The sequence below is a fragment of the Vicugna pacos genome, chromosome 11 (genome assembly GCF_048564905.1).
Source record: "Vicugna pacos chromosome 11, VicPac4, whole genome shotgun sequence".
In the NCBI taxonomy this organism is placed as follows: Eukaryota; Metazoa; Chordata; class Mammalia; order Artiodactyla; family Camelidae; genus Vicugna; species Vicugna pacos.
The window spans coordinates 23,939,499-23,960,949 of NC_132997.1; the positions used below are offsets into that span (position 1 = coordinate 23,939,499).

General features: G+C 38.2%; 1 pseudogene; it reads right to left on the bottom strand.

The window, feature by feature from the left end:
* Nucleotides 1–21,451, bottom strand: part of LOC140699217 (formin-2-like) — a 162,487-nt pseudogene that overhangs the window by 139,783 nt on the left and 1,253 nt on the right.

Consider the following 21,451-nt stretch of genomic DNA (forward strand, 5'->3'; position numbering starts at 1 on the left):
GTGAATTCCACACTATCATCCTATTAACCTCTGAGTCCATTACCTCCCACTTCCCAAGGCTGGGGTTGAGCATCCTTTAGCCAGAACATTAGAGCCCATGCAAGCAGTGTCACATGTGTCTTAACCCGGAGCAGGAGCCTCACCTCCCTTGGAAAATCAGATATATCCTGGAGTAAGGGACAGTAATCGGATACCTGGGTGTTTAAAGGAGAATATTCAAATTATTCTAAAAATGAGATACTTTCAATTACATAAATAAAGTAACTTATCTCACTAAGAAGGGAGAATTAACATTTGGAGGACATTTCTTTGAGTATGAAAAGTTCACTATCAATGCAGTCAGATCCTTTTATCTTTTTCATATATTTTTTCTTTCTTTTCTTTTCTTTCTTTTGTCCTGGGACCATCGAATTCAAGTTCATTAGATGGGAGGGTGGGGAGAGGGAGATGCACTCACCCTCACTCTCCCTAACATAGTGCAAAGTACCCATACCTCTGCTGGTCCAGGTAGGGGTGGGGAGGTGTGTGAGCCCACAGCCTCAGTCCTAGAGGCAAGCTGAGAGAGAGGTGGCCGAGGTCTGTGTCTTCCTCATCACAGAGGCTCAGGACCCCTCCACCTCGGCCTCTTCCCTACAGGCAGGGGCAGATGTCAGTGGGCTCCTGGCCTCAGTTCAAACACTCTCTGGCCTGACATGGTCACCAGCAAAGTGTGTTCTCCAAAGACCACTGACAGGAGCTTGAAGGGTATGTCCCTGCAGTGCTGTGGAAACCACAGGTGGCGCTGACCTGCTCAGAGATGGTGCTGGCCATCCACTTGTCATTCTTTCAATCCCCAGGTGTCACCAGCACTGCACCATCACTCAGCAACAGGTAAGACAGCTGGTCTAGGGTTTGCTCCAGCCCCCCGGTCATGGCAGAAGGCATCACAGCCCTAGGTGCTGGAGGGCGCTTTCTGCCAGACTTGGCTTCCGGGTCCACTTCAGTTTCAAAACTTACTGACTTAAAATGAGAAGAACCATAGTGTCTGAGGCAGCTCCCAGCCTCCACCTCTGTCAATTACTAATCTGTTCTTTGTAACTCAGAGTCAGGTTTTGGTGTTTCAACAGTTTTGGTGGGTTTTTTGTTTGTTTAGGGTTTCTTTTTTGGTTCCACAATGTGAGATCATGTGATATCTGTTTTCTTTGTCTGACATTTCAGTTAGCAGAAGACCCTCCAAGTCCTTCTGTGTTGTTGTAAATGGCAACATATCTTTCTTTTTATGTCTGAAAAATATCCCATATATATTCAATCGGATATTTATTATATATATACATCACATTTTCCTATATGTGGAATATTTGTCTCATATGTATATATGACATTTTGTTTATCTGTCATCTGTTGATGGAAACTTAGATCACTTCCATGTTTTGGCTGTAGTAAATAATGCTGCAGTAAACATAGGGGTGCAGATAGGTTTTTCAGTTAGTGTTTTTGCTTCCTTTGGATAAATATCTAGAGGGAGAATGCTGGATCATATAGTAGTTCTTTATATTTTAATTTTTTGAGGACCCTCCATACTATATACCATAGTGACTGCATCAATTTACATTCCCACCAACAGTGCAGGAGGGTTCCCTTTTTACCACATTCCTGCTAGCACTTGTTATTTTCCTGTCTTTTTGATAATAGCTGTTCCAATAGGTGTGAGGTGAAATCTCATTGTGGCTTTGATTTGCATTTCCCCAATGGTCAGTCACCTTGAAGATCCTTTCATGTGTCTGTTAACTCTCTGTGTGCCTTCTTTGAAAAAATGCCTACTCAGATCCTCTGCCTGTTTTGAATCAGATTGTTTTTTCTTTTTCTTTCTTCGTTTTTTTTTCCCTACTGAATTGTAGAATATCTTTATGTATTTTGGATATTAACTACTCATCATACATGAGTTTACAAATATTTCCTCCCGTTCCATAGGTTGCCTTTCCATTTTGTTGATGGTTTCCTTTGCTGTACAAAAGTTTTTTAGTTTGATGTAGTCCCATTTTTTTTTCATTTTTGCTTTTGTTGCCTTTGCTTGTTCTGTCAAATTTTAAAAATCAGTATGAAGACCAATATCAATGAGCTTAGCACCTATGTTTCCTTCTATAAGTTTTACATCTACATTTAACTCTTTAATCTACTTTGAGTTAGTTTTTGTGGGTGGTGTAAGCTAGTGGTATAGCTTCATTCTTTTGCATGTGGCTCTTCTGTTTTCCAGACGCCATTTATTGAAGAGAATGCATTTTCCCCATTGTATATTCCTGGCTCCTTTGTCATAAATTAATTAATTTGTGAATTTATTTCTGGGCTCTCTATTCTGTTCCACTGATCTATGTGTCCGTTTTTATGTCAGTACCATATTGTTTTGACTCCTGTAGCTTTGTATAAACTTTGAAGTGAGGAAGTATGATTCATCCAGCTTTGTTCTTCTTTCTTGAAATTGCTTTATCTATTCAGGGTATTTTGTCTTCTATAAAAATTTTTGGATCAATAATTCTCTTTCTGTCTTCACATCTTGTATGTTGTTTGGCCTGAGGCTTACTCGCCCTTAAGCCTACAAGATGTTTTGTGGGGCTGGGTCTTGGTACCTAAGGATCCAATCAAGGTGTCAGCCTCCAGGGAAGCTCACTTACATGAACATTCCTGGAATATCTGCCATCAGCTTTTATGTCTCCAGGGTGAAGCACAGGCATCCCCTAGATCCCCAGGCACCTTTCAAAACCAGCAGGCAGGTCTGGTCCAAGTTCCTATGAAGTCACTGCCTCTACCCTTGGACCTGGCACATGGGAAATTCTGTTATGTGTCCCAAGAGAATGAAATCTCTGTTTGCCCCAGTCATGTGGGGCTCCTGGAGGTAAGGCCCCTGGCCTTCAAAACCACATGTCCTGGGCTCTCCTCTTCCCAACGCTGGACCCCGGGCTCGGGAGCCTGACATGGGCTCAGTGCTCTCAGTCCTGTGGGAGGGCCTCTGTGACTTAATTACGCTTCAGCTTGTGGGTCACCCACCCAGGCGGTATTGGCCCTGATTCTATTGTCAGCATGCCCTCCTACTGTCCCCTGCAGGTCTCTCTCTATATTTCCAATTGAAGAAGATCCTTTTTGCTAGGTTCCAGTCTTTTTTCTCAATGGTTGTTTAGCAGTCACTGTGGGTTTGTTTTTAGTCGTGAGAAGAGGTGAACTCGTGGTCCTACGTCTCTGCCATCTCGACCCCCCCGATACTCTATTTTCTTTTAACCAGACATAGAGCTGTGATGTAGGTCAGGTATAACCAGAACTTTCCCATCCTACCCAGGCTTTGACTTTTTATCACGGGACCCAGTGTCTGACTTGGGTGCCCAGTAGTCCCTGATATACTGTGTATGGAAAAAAGCCTGTTTTTCCATAGTGTGAAATAACAAGACAATTCCTTACCCTGTATATGTGTTTGGTTAAAATCCTGCTCCATTGCATCTCCAAGGACTCCCAGATCCCTTTCTCCTCTTCATCCTAACCCAGGGTCCTTAGCTTGCATGATAATATCTGACTAGCTAGTTCTCCAGCTTCAAGTCTCCCCTCTAAACCATCATTCACAAATGCCTTATGATGGCCTTTCAGAAAAGCCTATCTGAGTGCACTGCGTCCTGGCCTAGAAGCATTCCCGTGGCTAAGCAGTGACTGCCCAATGGAGTCCAAACACTTCAGCAGGCCCTTAAGACCCTTTGCAAAGATGGCTTGCCATCTTCTGATTCCATCTCCCTCAGTACCTTATGTTCTAGCTATATCAGATTTTACCATCCATTTCTTGTCACTTTATTGGTTACTTTTCAAAATCCAATTTAAATATAATTCTACAAGTGTATTCAATCATTCCTTTTCTGTGTTTCTATAGTATCTTATTTATATAACTAAAAAAATACCTTTATAATGGGTAGTGGTTACTCAGATATCTATCAGTTCTCTACTAGTCTATGAACTATGAAGGAAGGGTCTATGTTTCTATTTTTTATTTTCTATTAATTTAATAAAACAGTTGTTGAATGATAGGTATTAGAGTATAATATCTCTGAGATTCCTTACTGATCTAAATCTCATAAATTTTTTATTATTCAATTCTATTTTAGGAGACAAACCAACCTTTAAATTCATAAGTTGCCCTTCTAGAAAGCATTTTGGTAAAAAAGCATCAGGAATGTTACAAAATGTCCATTAAATCTGATCCAGTAATTGTAATTGTAATAATCTATATTAAGGAAATTGTCAGAAATATAGTGAAAGAAAAAAGGCTATCAACAAGGATGTTCAACAAAATATTTAAGAGAAGGGAAAATTGGAGTCTAATTTCTTACCAGAATCTAATGACTTACTAAATTACAGCACAATCATAAGATGGATTATTATGAAACCATCTTAAACAGTTCTTGAATTATAGTAAATGACATAGGAAATACTCGTGGTGTAACTTTCAGTGGGAAAAGATATATAAAAGAATACAGATGTCCAGTCAAATGGAATGATGACTTCATAGGATGAGCCTTACTTCTGCTGAAAACACATAGCAGTGAATGGGAACATAAAAGAGAAAATCAAACCAACACAATGTGCTTTACAAAAAATGTTAATATCTCTTTGGACCAGAAATAGCAGAGAAGCCTAAGGGAATAAATAATGTGGAGGTGAGAGGTCACCGAAGTGTGCACATGGAGGAGAAAGTAAAGATCTTGGCTTACATGGAAACTGGTGGGGAGAGAGGTCACACAGCAGGGAATGGAACTGGTCTCACCACTGGAAACCCAGAGCTGTGACTGGGCTCTAGACTCATGAAAGGAGGGTGAAAAGAGCTGTGGTCCATACACAGCTGTGTGTCTAGGGCAGCAACAGCAAACAGATACAGCTTTCCAGGCGTGACCTGAGCCAAGTCATTCACTAGCTTGATGACCGAATCTTGAATAACTAAACATGTCCACATGGCAGGACTCCCAGACAGACTAAGTCAAAATAGTTGAAAAAATTAAGAGAGTGCAGATGTATCGGGTCAGGGGATGGGAGAGAGCAAGGGACAAACAGATTGACAGACAGTTTTGGTCAGAACTCCTCAACTCTTCAGCTGTAACACAAAAGCAATCATAGATAATTCATAAATGATTAGATGTATAAGGCTATGTTCCAATTGAATTTTATTTACAAAAAGCCTACAGGCTGTAAACTTCTGACATCTTCTGACACCTATTTTAAATCAACATTCTAATATCTTAAAGAAAACTAATGAGTAGAAACAATGCATACAGCTATTAACAAAGGAAAGATGAAACAAAAACTATAGGAAATCCAAACAGAATTTTAATATATTTTTATAAGCATCACAGAGATAAAGGAAAGATAATATTCAAAATAAGAATGAGAAATTATTTTAAAAGTAATCATAGATATGGTAAAAAATATTATAAATCTTAAGAAACAAAAAATTAGTATGATTTTAAGATAATTGCATTGAAAATATAAACATCAGGTTGGATAGAGTCATAGAGTTAATGAACTGGAAGACACTGTCAAGAAATACATGAAGCTTATAGCAAAAGGAGTAGGGTAGATTTTAAAAATATAAAAGACAATTTAGGAGACATAGAGTGTTGGACCAAATGGCTCCAATACCCATCTAAGAGGAATTTCAGGAAAAGAGGAGAAACTGATCAGTATATGAAAAGGTAATTGTCAAGAATTCTTGAAACATTTAGGTACACATCAGTCTTTAAAATAAAAGTTCTAAGTACAGGGAAAAATAATAAATAAATAAATAAATAAACAAACAAACAAAAACAAATAAAGTCATACTACACATATTAAAGCAAAGCCAAATATGAATAAGGATGAGAAAATTACAAAAGTCAACAAAAATAAAAGACATTATCTACAAAAGAATGACAGATTGAAAACAGGTTTATCAGTGAGAAGAGATGGCAGAAGAAAAAAAGTATCTTCAAAATATTGATGAAAATGTGTCAATCTACAATTCTATGTCCAGCAGACTAATCATTCAAAAATAAGAAAGAAAAATTTTTGCAGTTATTTCCAGACTCAGAACTTAACACCCACCAAGCCTCACTGAGCAAACAACCAAATGAGAAGGGAAAAATGGGATGCAAAAGTGATGGCAGAGTGATTACATATGTTGGTAAATGTTATTATTTAAGGATAATAAAATATCAACAATTTTTAAAAGAAAAATGATAGTAGTTAAAGTCTGGAAAAACATTAGAAGAAAGAAAAGAGTAGTTAATTATTAGTCACAATGTTCTAAAAGTTTCATCTTATTTGGGAAGGTAAATATATTGAGTAAATTTTTGGCAGGTATTAAAACTATATACTTTAAGAAAATATGTTCACAATTAAGATCAGCCAACAAATTAATAGTAATACTTTCTATAGCTTTCAAAATGTATTGCAGGAGTCAGGGAGAGAATGTTGACAAAATTTTAAGACAATAGAAAGCCAGAAAAAAGACATAATGTAAACATAAATATGTTATCCAATTTTAGAGCAGAGAATGTAAGAATGGATAAAAATTACAAAAATTGTATGCATCATGGTGTCGATGGTATAATCCATGCATGTGCAACATATACACACACTAGATAAAAACATGCCAAAATATTAACCTTATATTATTGGACTACAGGATGACAGATGATGGAGGAAATTTTCACATGCTGAGATATGGATCTGTCATTCTGGCTTACACATGATTTGGCTTAAAGTTTATGCTAGCTTCAACAGATTGTTTTGAGGCTTTCAAACATGCACTATACATCTGCTTTAACTATTAAAGAAAAAAGTGCATTCAAGAATCAAAATGGACCAGTACCATACTGTTTTAATTAATATAGCTTTGTAGTATACTCTGAAGCCCAGGAGCATGATTCCCTTACTTCTGTTCCCCTTTCTTAAGATTATTTTGGCTATTTGGTTTCTTCTGTGTTTCCACACAAACTTTAATAATTTATTCTAGGTCTGTGAGAAATGCCCTTGTTATTTTGATAGTGATTGCATTGAATCTGTAGACCACCTTGGGTAATATGGTCTTTTTAACAATACTAATTCTTCCAAACCCAGAACATGTACACCTTTCACTCTGCTTGTGTTGTCATTATAGATACGTTCCTGTATTACCAAAAACTTGAATTTTCTACACTGTAGCAAACTCAAGGACACCACCAGTCATTCTCAGAACAGTATCTGCTACTAGTTGCTATTTGTAACCTCATGGTCTCAAGGCCTTGTAACGATGCAACCACTTTGGACCAATCTTTACGTAACAAACACCCTTACATCCTGCCAGCTCCAATTCTAATTCTTGACAAACAACATATTTAATTTTGCAGTTTTTGCCTTTATAAGCCTTCCCCATTTTGTGGTTCAGCATAACACAATCCAGGTGCTTCCTGACTCTGTCTCACAGGCTACAATCCTCAGATTGGCTCAAATAAAACTGTTCTCTGTTCCTACTGTAATAGTTTATTGATTATTTCCATTGATAAAAATAAATATATTTTCTTCTCTACATTTTTCAATGTTGTCTGATGTTCCATACTAAAATGTTACTCATTCTAAAATCATAATAAGAAGTAATTTTTAAAAAACTGCTGGTTGCATTTGAATTAAGTTTATAACATCATTTTTTCATTTCTCAAACAAAAATAAAATCAGATATCTACAATTATAAATGTAAATGTTCCAAACAAATACAAATCAATACAAATTAGCCTGTGAGCTGATTTTTCCTGTATATGTCTGGACAGAGATATTATTTCAGCTTGAACTTGTAGGTAATGAATTTGAAATACTTTCAAGTCACACGCTGAAGGTGGGGGAGGGCAGGAGGTTCAGGGAAGATTGTGCATGAGAACATGCGTGCCGAGTTCCAGGAACTTAGTTACTCAGTGCTCTGTTCATGCTAAGTCAGGTGGCAAGTGGAACCATTTCTACCCAAGAAAGGCATGGGAACAGAAGCCACCATGGGGCACGATGGCATCAAGAAGAGCTTCTCACAGTCAGAAGAGGCACAAACTGACCAAGCTGGTAAACCAACTACATGTCACTGGGCTTGGAAATCCAGGGAGCTCCCAGGGGAGCTGGAGAAAGCGTGGGAACAATATACATACCAAACACAGCAGATGCTCTTATAAAATGCTAAAATGAGATTCAGTTGTCTTACTATAAGTGCCTGAGCCATAACACATTATTTCTCGGTCATTCCTTAGAAACAAAAATAAGTCTGGAATGAGAAATAGTGACAGAGCCAGAAGATGGGTTACTTACGGCTGACAGCTTATCTGTCTTTATCAACCTAATCACACTGTTTATTCTATTTTCCTTATTATAAATAGCCAATGTCTTTGAGATAGTTATTATATGGAAAATATTGGGACAGGTTCTCTACATATATCATCTAATTTTCTGTCTTCTTTAAAAACTTTGCTTTTGAAAAAAAGTGAACAGACTGTTTGAATCTTCTGAAATGAATTATCTAATTTGATCACTTAAAAGGGATCATTATTAGGGTACATTTATCAAGGTAGATATTCATTTAAAGTAATTGTGTACAAAATAACCTCCTATTTGACTCCTATTTAGTCAAATCAGTGTATATTTATACCATCTCATTCCGTAAAGGGACATGAGGCCGTTTTATTCTACGCCTTGTTGATATGGAATGCTGCCTTCATGCTAGATCCTTTCTAGAAATAGAATTTAAATTCCAGATCACAAGATTTCTTCCTTGTGTCACAAAACATCTCATTTTTATGAAAACAAAACAGAAACATTTTAGAAAAGCAAAAAATAAAAGGCATAATTTGTTCTGATTTTTGTCAGTTTTTCAAAAGATCCCTCAGAGTTTGACAGCCTTGTCAACAGCCATTGAAGCTGATCTTATTTTACAAGAACGGTAACATGTAATGAGACTATTTCATGACCTAGTTTCATTTCCCCACCTTTGCTGTAAGCCCCTCTGAGGCACACACCATGCCTCTGTTACTCACAGGGCAGCAGGCCTGCATTTCTTGAAGTGAGTTCCTCTGACTACAGCACCTACCAGACACACTGGGAAAAGTGCTCTGTGGTCAAGTGGGCTGGGAACTGCTGCAGCCCTTTGTCCAGAGGGCCCTGGAACTGCCTTCAAGCTTATCTTAGCCCAGCAGTTCTCATACTCATTTATCCATGAAATCCCCCATTTCTAGGGCACCAAATTGTAACAGCCTATGGACAAACTTGAGAAATGTGGTGCTGGGTACATGCAACAGGGACTAGTTCAGGGAACAGACCATTCAGAAAAGTTCTTCTTATCCCAATATAAAGTATAAACCCTTGGGGCTAAGATCATCACCTTCTTAACCCTCTGAGGCACTCAGAAATTGCTAAGATGCTCCTTCAATAAGCGATCATTGCTCGAGAAGACAGATGTGCAGGAGGAAGTAGCTCTCATCAGTGCTGCCTACCTGCCCTTTCCAAATCCTTTTCCCAGTGGCTGTTAGTTCTCCCTTTTTTGCTCTGAGTCTTGAGAGTTAGATATGTGAGCATTTTCATGACTTTTTGTAACTATAGTAAGAAAACACGTAGATATGAAAAGTAATTGAGGTTACATTCCAAAGTGAAGCATCAACCAAATTAAACATAAATTGCCTGTTAATGAGCTCACCACCACACTTGTTTATAAGATCTTTTGTAAATTATGAAATCCTTCTTTGCAAGACTGAATTGGTTAAAGTGTTAAATATCCTTCAGATACCCCAGAAATGTCCAGCACTACTTCAGAGGTGACAGTGGGGGAAGAGAGAGAGAGGGAGAGAGAGAGAGGAATTTCAGAAGCAAATCATGATAACTGGCAAAATTTTGAAGTGTGATAAATACTATACATGAATAGTCTGGGTTTTATATTGCTTTAAGAAATCATACTTAAATGCATAGTAATGTAGCATTACATAAAGGAAACACAGTTTTAATTGTTTCTAAAAAACAAGGCAATCAATCCTGGACTCAGTCAATGAGCACTCATATTAGAGGCTCTAAGGTGGAGCATCTTAAAGACAAGTCTTCACCCTCCCTGGACAGTTGACTATAACTTTGCTAGGGTTACAGGATCTGCTAGGGTTACAGGCATCTGCTAGGTTTACAGGCATGTGCTAGGATAGACACCTAGCAGATGCCTATCCTGCATCAGGCCCATAATAAATGCTTAGTGTTTAAGAACTACAAGTAAACTATATAATGTTACTATTTTGATTTAAATCCATATAATATCATCTGTAACTGGAATATAACAACTCCATAAATTTGATTATAGATCAATATCTTTGGATAAATACTTTAGAAGTGAGAATGAATGTCTTAAATTTTTTATCATCCTTTTGGTTTCTGGGCAGCAGTAACCATGCCTCTTCTTCTCATCTAGTGAGACATGAAATGAAAATCTCATATAAACTTATTCACTCCCCGTCTGTACTTAAAGTTAGAAAGAGGCTTAAATAGATAGGTGAGGTGTCTCAACTCAATAACAAGAAGAACCCTCGTGAAAAGAAGATAAAAGGGATGAGTGAGAAAAGTGAAGGGAATTAAGAGGTACAAGCTGTCAGTTATAAAATAAATAAGTCACAGGGGTGTAAGGCACAGCATAGGGAATAGAGAAAATAATATTATAATAACTTTGTATGGTACATAATATAAAAAAACTGAATCATTAAGTTGTGCACCTGAAACTAATATAATACTGTAAGCCAACTCTACTTCATCAAAAGCAGAGAGGGGAGGAAAGGGATTTTATTCACCAAAAAAAAAAATTATAAACAATTTGCTTTTATATATTACTCTGAATTTACAAATTCAAAGAATTTCAAACTCTCTTCAAAATGATTTGATATAAGGTTTCTCAACTAATAATAAAGCATTACACATGTGTGTGTTTTTTGACCAAATATGTGAAAGAAAATATTTTCTTCACAGGCAAGTTCACAAGCCACAAGATCCTGGGAAGGTGCACCAAGGGTGGGGTTGGGGGAATACTTATCTTTTAACAACGACGTGACAGAAGTCTGTCCTCTCACTGAAAAAGCATAAATATCAATCATGAGTTGCTTTAAGACTGTACATTACCTCTCAGGTCTCTCTTTAGTTTTCTGAGGTCTTTTGGAAAATCTTCAAACTTCATCTGTGAGGTCTGAAGGAGGTCCTGGGGTTCAGGCAGTGGAAACACACACTGTTCCTTTCCAGCATCCTAATCAGTGAGAAGCACAGGATGTTCAAATAATTAAGAAGACTACAACAACATTGACAAAACAGTGACATACACTGTCAAATCGCTAACCAGTGAAGAGCAACACAACATGACTCTCTAAAAACCGTCTGATCTCATCAAAATTGCGCAGATAATAGGAAACAATGTACAACAAAAGGCTTCTGCTATTGTCCTAGGCAGAACGACCACAATAAGTAAGAATAGATTTTGCAAATTATTACATATACAGTGTCAAATAAAATTAATTCCAGTAAATCCACATATTTAGATGAGAATATTTAGAATCAAAGGTGAAATTCTGTGTTTCACGTTACTTTAGCTTAATAGCACAGAAGACCTTGTGTTCCCCACTGTTCCAACCTAATCTCCAAGTGGAAGCACAGCTGTTTCAGGGTGGAGTCTCAACTGTGAACACTTTCCTGTTTTCACCCTCCTCGATCAGAAGTTAGCTCATTATTTTTTATGTTTTATTTTTAAAAGTATAACTACCATCTAAACTGAGAAGGCCAACTCTCTCCAGCATTTCTGCACAGCTGAACCAACAGGTACCACTCCAACAGTGAGTCTGACTGAGGCTTGTTAGTATGTACATGAAGAAAATTTAAAAGTTAAGTATTATTTCAAGTAAGCTGGAGCTTTAAAAATTGCAAAGACATATTATAAATCATGTTAGCAATTGAGATGTAGAAATCAACATCCAGGTAGCTATAAATAATACAAAATGTGTGTAGTTCTAAAGAAAAAAGTAAAATTGTTTCATATCTAACAAAGAAGAAGCTGTTCACCTTCTTCCTGGCACATTTAGAGACATTAATTTTTTTTTTATTGCTGAAAATCTGGATGTGTGAAACCTAATACATATTTTTAAAACACCCTCTGTAATACAAGCTTTGTTTTCTATAATATTCAATCAGCCAGGGCTATTTCCCCCATTGATAAAAAGAGCAACATGGCTTTATAATCGTTTGACATGACATGATAATATATCTATTAGATTACCCATATGGTAATATATTCTGTACTACTAACATATCTGTATACAATATATGTACAGCTATGGTAATAAAAGTGATATATTTTTAAGAAACAGGATTGTTGGTAAAATGATTTAAGCGACTTGACTTCCTTTGTCTTTCCTAACTTGTAAATCAGTTAACTGATTAGCAATACCTGAATCAATTAACAAAACATGTATTAAATGCCTGCTGATAGGCACGCTGAGCAAAAATTAATTCCGAGTGATTGGAGTAACAGCTCCATCCACGTGGGTATACAAATAGGACTAACTATATACATATATAACTATATAAATACAGTTACATGTGTTTTATAGAGAAAGAATGAAATCAGAAAGACTTTGCATAGCTGTTGTGAAATTATACAAAAATCTTGTTTCTTGCTTCATTACTTTTTATTCAGATTACTTCTTAATTATTTAAATTAATGAAATTTAACTTATTGGAGGATTGAATAAGATATATTTACCAATACAAAAGAATCCTTCATTCATATACAGTTATGATTCTCAGACTCTGTTTCAGATCCATTTTAATGAGTAACATTTACAAAAACTATTGTTTCAATCCAAAAATCAGTTGTTAAAAACTATTCAAGAGCTAGCATATGTTTAGAAGAAAGTTTTTGTTTTTAAAGAAATGTGGTTTATCAGGTTGAAATGTGGAGATTCCTATGAAAATGTGTATCATACAGATAAACAGCATTTGAACAAATATAACCATAAAAAATCACAAAAATTACATGCTCTTGGTGTCCTAAGCAAGGATGATGTCTTCCCCAATTTTGGGAAAGCACAGTGTGTGGCATTTCATAGAAGCCCGATGAAAGCCAAGTTAAGAGGTAAAAGACAATGCACAAAACACGTTTATCCTCACATTATTCATGACACGTGCGCACAGAAGATACTGCATTTTTTCAAATGGAAAGAGCCCACCCATAGCCTGGATGCCATCTACAGGGTCCTATGATGCGCTCACTGCTCAGTTTCATCCAGAGACTTGTCATTTTCCTTGTCTTTGGAGGACCGGCCATGCGTCTCCATTTTTTCCAGTTCATCTGATTGTGCTCTGAGGAAAAACAAAAGCCAAGTGGTTGTTAGATAATCATGATCTTAAATACAGGAAAACTCTGTGTATTTTGGTATTTTCAGCATCTATTTGAGGTAAAGCTTGACTTAATTCATGACACATTTTAAAATGTTTAAATATGTTTAATGCAAACCAGATCATCTCCAAATCTCCTAATTGCTATTCGCTATTAGTCATGCACCAAAAAAATATATTTTTATTTATTCCAGCATGCTTTAAAACAGTACAGTTTTCCTCCCTTGTTTTTAGGTATTTATAATGCTCTCTGGAATGCAAGACTTTTATTTTAAAGTGGTATTTCTCTCAGAAAGTAATCAAGTTAAATTTGAAAGTAATTTGATCCTAAAGGTGTTATAACTTTTTTAAAGAAATAAATATGTATTTAACTATTGCAATCATTGTTTCTGCCTCTTTGTTTTGGGAAAAGAAAAGTACAATTTAATTATTAAGTCATGGAACAAAAATAGAAGATTTAGATTATTTCAAATTTTTTCATCACAAAAATGCTCCAGGCTTCTTTTCTTTCTAACTGTCCTCTTTCACCCTTTAAAACCCAAGCTAAAAATTTGTTGCTCTAAGTTTGGTTCTTTATAGGAGAGGATCCTCTGCATTTTAACATAAGGCAGAATATTTTACAGGTTTCAAAAAACACAAAATTTATTCTTAATACAGAATTTAGATGATTTTTATTTTCAGTCTTATCTCTATAATTCACAAAGATGTTTGAAAACAGTCAAAATCCTACATTTTCTAAGTGCGTTAAGAAGTCTGAGTCAACCACCATATCTTGGGTTTGAGTCTAGTCCTCAGAGTTAAAATCCCTTCAACATTTTCTGTTGTTTAAACATAAGGCAGCTCAGCCATAAAGTGCTGTAAATGATAGAACCTGAGAGATTTCTAATAAAGCTATTTTGTGTTTTGTGTTCACTGACTGATTTGAAATGCAGGCTTTTCTGTTGATAGGATTACCCAGCAAAGACTAGCTCCTCAAAGGAAACTTCTTTCAGCAGGGAAAGATTTGATGACAGACCAATAGATCTTCTGAGGGCTTGATCCATTTGGCTTTTGGAATGTAATGCAACAAAAGATACATAGAATTAAACAAGATGGTTTGACTTCAGTATAACTTCCTAAAAAGCCTGCCTTGCCCACCTTGATCCTCATTATAACAAGTCTCTGTCCACAATAACAGAGAACCTTATATTCTGTTCTGTGCTTACTACAATGTCTTACTGGTGCTACACATGTATGCCTACTTCTTCTACTGACTGGAGCTTATTGGAGAGAAGGGCTATGTCCTGTGTATCTCTGTGGTCCTAGTGACCAGTATGATTCATGGTACAGTCAGCCCTCTGTATCCGCGGGGTCTGCATTTGTGGATTCAACCGAACACAGATCCAAAATACTCAGGGCAAAAAATTTCATAAAGTTCCAAAAAGCAAACTTGAATTTGTTGTGCTCCAGCTACAATTTACATAGCATTTATGTTGTATTAGAAATTATAAGTAATCAAGAGATGATTTCAAGTATACAGGAGGATGTGTGTGGGTTATATGCAAATTACAAACAATTTTATTTAAGGGATTGAGTATCTGGGGATTTGAGTAGCAATTCCGTGCAGATACCAAGGAATGACTGTATGTAGTTAGAAGTCAGTAATTTTTTTAAAGACAGAAAAATTAGATCACTAATTGAATAGGAAAAAAGAAAGCCTCCATGTCCTGGGAGAAGAGAGAGGTTAAAGGAGGAAAGTTAATGACAAGACAATCAAAATAAGAAATATCGAGGACATAATGATATGCAGATAATGCCAAGTGTTTACCATCATCCTACAGTAAAATGAGGGTCCTTATGAGGTAATTTGAATCCCAAATAGATACTTAGGCATGCCTGAGACAGAGCTGGTCATGTCAAACACTAGGATACAAATAGATTAAGAAATAAGAAGGCTGCGTCCAGCAAAGGTACATGTGAATTCACTCATCTATACATTCACTCAACAAAACGCTCTCATGTACATATCATTCATCTCTAATGCGGGAATACGTATGTGTAGGAAGTTACAAAAATAGAACTAAAACTTAATGTTAATCAAATCTGCAATATCCCGATATTCATTGCTACAGCAATACCAACTGTTTCTTCTTCCCTGACATCTTGGCTTTCTCCTTGCAAGACATGTGGGATCAAGCAAAAGTCAGTAATTTTCTACCTGTTAAAAACCCATTTCTCATTCTTATCAGCAACTATCAACTATGTAAAACTAGTGCTATAAATTCATGCCAGAACTTAGAGGTCATCTGGATACTTTTGGCTTTGTTTGACCTCCAAAGTTAATATAGTCTCAAGTGTTCTCCTCTGGTTCTTGTTTTAAAAAAATGAATTTTAGGGATTATTTATTCATCCACCCATTCAATCAAAAGCTGACTGTTTACCAGGCATTACACTAGGCACTGGAGATTGCAAGATAAATGCTGGGCTTCAGATTCCAGCAAAATCCCACCTCACAAAATACCCAGTTACTCATAATATCACTCTTATTTGCTCAAACCTTCTATAGTGATCTTCTTCCTCTGCTTTTTAAAACTGTATATAACCCTCTATGAAGAGGATGTTGGTGATCTCACTGCCATACCAGTGGTGATGAGAGTTACTTATTGAAATAGGTTCATTTTTCCTTATGGCCAAAGCTATGTGGAAAGTAGCTACACACTAACACATCCATTACCAACATAATGGAACTTCCAAGTTCTAAACATTTAAATAACAAACCTTCCATCTCCAAATCTCCCTCACAAACTTTCTAAGATTAAATAATTTCAGGCTCCAGGACAGGGCTTATCTTTTGGTTACTTCCTTTCTTTTACTGTTCACCCCTTCCCACCCCCACCCCAATTATCTGCAGAAGGTTTCTTTCAGAACATCCTTTTCTCAGGGTTTCCTGTTTGCCTGTGAATGAGCTAGAGCCCTGCTGCTAAGTTGGAGGCTTTCACTGGTTACCAAAGATTCATCCCACCCAACACCCAGACATGCTATTCACCCAAACACTGGCTGGAATGGATCCAGATTCCTGGCTGTCATCTCTGGTTTCACCAAGTATTTTGACCTCCACTGCCCTAAACCCACAGCACCCTGACACTGAACCCTGCTATTTGAACTCCTGAGAGAAACTGTACCTTTCCCAGAAGGGGGTTGGGGAGCAGGGGTGGAGAGGGAGGGGAGGATGTTGAGAGGGATTGATGCACAGTTCTGTGGCTGAGTCTGTTAATGACACCCAGCAGGTGTCTCTCCATTGCTGTTCCAGAGAACGCGGACTTGGATCCCTGAGAGTCCGTAAGTACTGCTGCATGGGCCGTCCACCTTGACACTCACGGTGCTAGACAAATATTCTTAGAAGTTATGTTGTTGACATACTGTTTCATCTTAACAGTGATCCCCATACTTATTCCATCATGAAACATGATTGTGTGTGAGAGAGAGAAAAAGAGAAAGACAGAGACAGAGAGAGAACATGACAGTAACACTCCCAAGTACCCAGTGCTCTAAGGGATACGGGTAAAAATACTGTGCCAGGCCAGCCTTTTACCAGTTCCTTAATTCAGTTTCTACAATGTTCATACTATTTTTATTCTAACTCTAATCTTTAAATCTTTGCCTCTCTCCTCAGACACTGCCATGCCTCTCACTCTTAGGCTTGCCTCCTAATACTGTCCCCTTTGGTGACAGTACAATACCCTCTGTCCTGGAATTCCTCCCACCCCTCTGCAGACCTCCTCAGTCTTCACCGCCCAGGCTGAAGCCCTTGTTTCCATCATAAGCCTTTGTTTTCCCTTCATATCCACAAAGGCAACCAGTTTCTCATCATTTCCAAGATGCATCTTGGACCATATAAAAGTCTAAAAATAAACTCATGTTTTCTTCCCCCAAATATTCAGTGATCCTGATTACTGGAAACTGGAAACTAGTCACCCAGCCACAAAGCTGAAAGTCATGTAAACACCTGTCTCTACTTTGCCTCCGCATCTGATGCATCACTAAGTCTCCAGTTCACTTACTTCCCTCCATTTCCACGGCCGTAATCCTTGTCCAAACTACCTCCTCTCTCAATTTGTCTCCTTTGTTACTGGGGTTAGTCTCCTCATAGCCATCCGAGGCTCTCTCTAATATAAGTCCTACAGGGCACACAGTGTCATTTGTAAAAAATGTGGACCAGAGCATGTACTCTATGTCAATCTACTTATGACTCTGTAATAACTAACTGGCATTCTTAGAATAACACCCTAGACCTTGGGTGCCTACGATGACCGCATGGCTCATCTTCCTCCACCTCCCATCTCAGGTCTTGCTTCTACTTGCTGAACACATTGGTCTTGGTGGCTTTCATTCAGTTCCACAAACATTTCACATTCCTCATTCATAAATGCTGTGCCCTGTGTCTAGAACATTCCCCACGCTTCTCAGCTTCCACAGTACCCACTACCCCATTTCACCTCCAATCTCTCTACCTTGGGGAGGCCTTCCTTACCCTCCACATCCATGCAGAATTCCCCTGATAATATAACTCCACTGTACAAATTCCCTTTGCCTCACAGCACATGTCAGAACTGTGCATGAATACATAAGGCTTGACTCCCACATTCGAAGGAAAGCTCCATAAGCACAAGGATAATGTCTGTTTTGTCATCATCATAACCAGAGCACATGCCTGGAATAAAGCTGATGGCATAACAATAAATGACTGGAGCTTATTATATAAAAATTCCTGATGTCCTAGCTCCTCATTCAGTCTCACCTTTCCTCTGTTTCTCTCCTTTCTGCAACAGGAGCTGCAGACTACCAGGAGCTGAAGTGGTGGGTTACAGTTCCAGTGGGAGTCTGATTTGGAAGTGGTAAAGGTTAACATACTTGGTGACATCAGTGATGATAGCCAGGAACTGGATTCTGTGCTGGATGGGCTTCACGGGAGAGTGTGCCTGGTCTCAAGGAATAGTTTTCTTTTCTTTATACCGGGTGTTAAATGCAGCATCAGCAGCAACCTGGCTCTTTCTGTAATTTACCTCTTTATTTCTCCCTCTTCAGTCCTTTATTCTTTCCTATCTAAACTTCACACTCCTTTCTCCCCCAGTCACTTCCCTGAATCCCTTCACAACCCTCTCTCTACTTGTGCAGCAAAATATCTTGAAGGTACACTGACTTCTTTTCTCATCTTTTGCTTGATTTTTGAATCCCTGTAATCTGGCTTTTGTTCTCACTTAGATCACTCTCACTAAGCCCAAAAATGATCTTCTTAGAGCCAAGAATTTCATTTATAGATAAAGCAAGAGCTCAATTTTACTGGGCCCTTAGTAACAATCAGGTATCCTACAACTTACTCTACATGCATAATGTCACAGACATAGGCATTATTAGGAGCAACAGCATCATCCCCATTTGAACAATAAGAAAGCTGAGTCTTAAGTCCCAACCAGTAAGCACAGGTGCCAAGGTTCAGACAAAGTTGGAGTGGCCCCAAGCCCTCTTCCATCATCTCTTGGTGTCAATGGCCTTACACTGAGGTCCCTTCACAAAGCTCTACTGAGTCTAGACTGCCTCCTGAAGTGGCCCATGTCCTTAAAAACCAACATGGGGCCAAGATGAAGTCACTCCATTGCTGCCAGTCCTTCTTGTGACTAAAAATCCTGGCACTAAGACCACAAACAAACACAGGAAAGCTATGAAAAATGGAGGGAAGGCTGACTGGCCAGGAAGCTGACAATGTGAGGAGTGGTGAAGCTCCCCGGGTTTTCTTTCCCCCATCATCCCTGCTGAGATGCTGGAGAAGCCTGGACCTGGAACCACCAGAAGATAAGGGTTGTAAATAAAGCCTCTCCCTCCCTCTAGCCCAGGGACAGGGAAAGGGATGTCTGGCAGAAAAACCTTGTTCTTAATACTGGCTCTACTCCAGCCAAGACCAAAAGAAAACTGGCCCCTTGTGGAATCAGTGTGGCCACGTTCAGAACTGGAGCTGCAGCCTGACCTGGCAGCGCTGAGGCAAAGGTGGTGAGTGGGAGGAGTGCTACTCAGCAATCTGCCTCCCCCAACCTCCACCTCACAGGGTCTAGGGGGCCAGCAGGTGCTTCCTCCCCACCCTCCAAGCAGCAACGAGGCACAATGAGGTGTCTCAGAGTGGTGATACGGAGCCCTGCAATACAACTAGGACATGGGCAAAGACATAGATGTTTTTATCAAAGAGAATACACAGAAGACAAACACATGAAAAGATGGTCATTTGCCATTAGGAAACTGCAAATTAAAATCACAATGAGATATTACTCTATACCTATCTATTAGAACAGTGAAAACTTTTTAAAATGGTGACAATACCAATGATGTGGCAAAATTAGATACTCATATAGTGCTTCTGAGAATGTTAAAATGGTACAGCCATTATGGAAAATAGTTTGGCAGCTTCTTAAAAATACATTCTAAATATACATTTAATATGCAACACAGTAGATGCAATGCTGGTCACTTATCACAAAGATATGAAAATGTATCCACACACAAAAGTTAATACATATGAATATTTGTAACAGTTTGATTTGTGATAGCTAAAACTTCAACACAACCCAAATGTCCCTTAATGTATGGAACAAGTTTTGGTGCATTCATACCATGGAATACTACTAATCAACAATGGTAAGAAGTGAAGTTTTGATACACTCAACAATTGAATGGATCTCAAGGGAATTAATTCTACTGAGTGATAAAAGGCCAATATCAAAAGGTTACATACTATATTACATACTATTTAACACTCTCAAAAATGACAAGAATTACAGAGATGGAAAACACATTTGTGACTGCAAGGAGTCAGGAAAAGGGAAAGTGTGTGAGAGATTTTGCAGAGGAGGAACAATTCTATATCTTGACTGTAGTGATGGTTACACAAATCAACATGTAATAAAACTGCACAGATACATACAGGCATACATGAACGCACACATACATGGGTGCACGGGAACCAGCAAAGTCACAAAAAGCTCTATGGATCATACCAATGTCAATTTCCAGATTTTAACACTGTACTACACTTTTGTAAGTGTTATCATTCAGGAAAACTGGCTGAAGGCTACCTTGGATCTCAGTGTACTAATTATGCTATAATTATTTCAAAATAAATAGTTAAAAGAAAAGAGATCAATGTGGCCAATTGATCATCTGTTCCTTTATGTCCCCAGTGTCCATCCTCTGAATATCCAACGCTGGTTTATGGCCATCTGGTCCAAACACCCAAGCAAGAAGTCTTCTTCCAGTCTCTCCCCTCCACATCCAGTGAGGCAACACTTCCTATCTAGGTCAGCCCCGAAAAAAGTCTCAGAAGCAGATTTCTCCCTCTCCAATCTCACTGCCACTCCAGACTGCTATGGCCACATCCATCTCTGTCAGTCTCAACCCCTACCCAAATCTCATTCCAATTCCCCTATATATTACCTTCCTCCAACTCAGAATTCCTCACCCCAAATACATTTTATAAGAACAGCCCCAAATATTGCCTCACCATGAAGATTACCCCAGGTCCCCCAAGATCAAGAAATTGTGGCCTCTTCAGCAACTATCCTGTTCTTTCCATAGAACTCTATCCTAGCACTTACCACATTAGGCTGTAATTATTTAGTTGTAACCCAGGGAAATACAAACACTCCCAGAAAACTCCTAGGGACTGAACCTGATTGTCAATCGACACAAGGCCAGGCCAGGAAAGAGCAGAAGCTGGTACTGAAAAGCCTTCCTGACCTGTGACCTCCCAGCCTGGTCACACATGCATCCATGGACATGCAAACTCCCTCACACTCAGAGGGGAGACACAGTGGCAGATGATGACCCTTCCGAGGATCTACCCATCCTCAAGCTTCAATCAGCTTAATTTGCACCACTGTTAACCACATTTAGTCTTTATGAAGTAGTTATTTATTTATTTTAGCTTTTCATCTATTATTTTCTATTAAATCTTCCAAAGCCAAAGGTTACTTTCCAAGAAAAATGAAGAAATTAGCTTTGTATCAGACGACTAATGACTGAACTATGC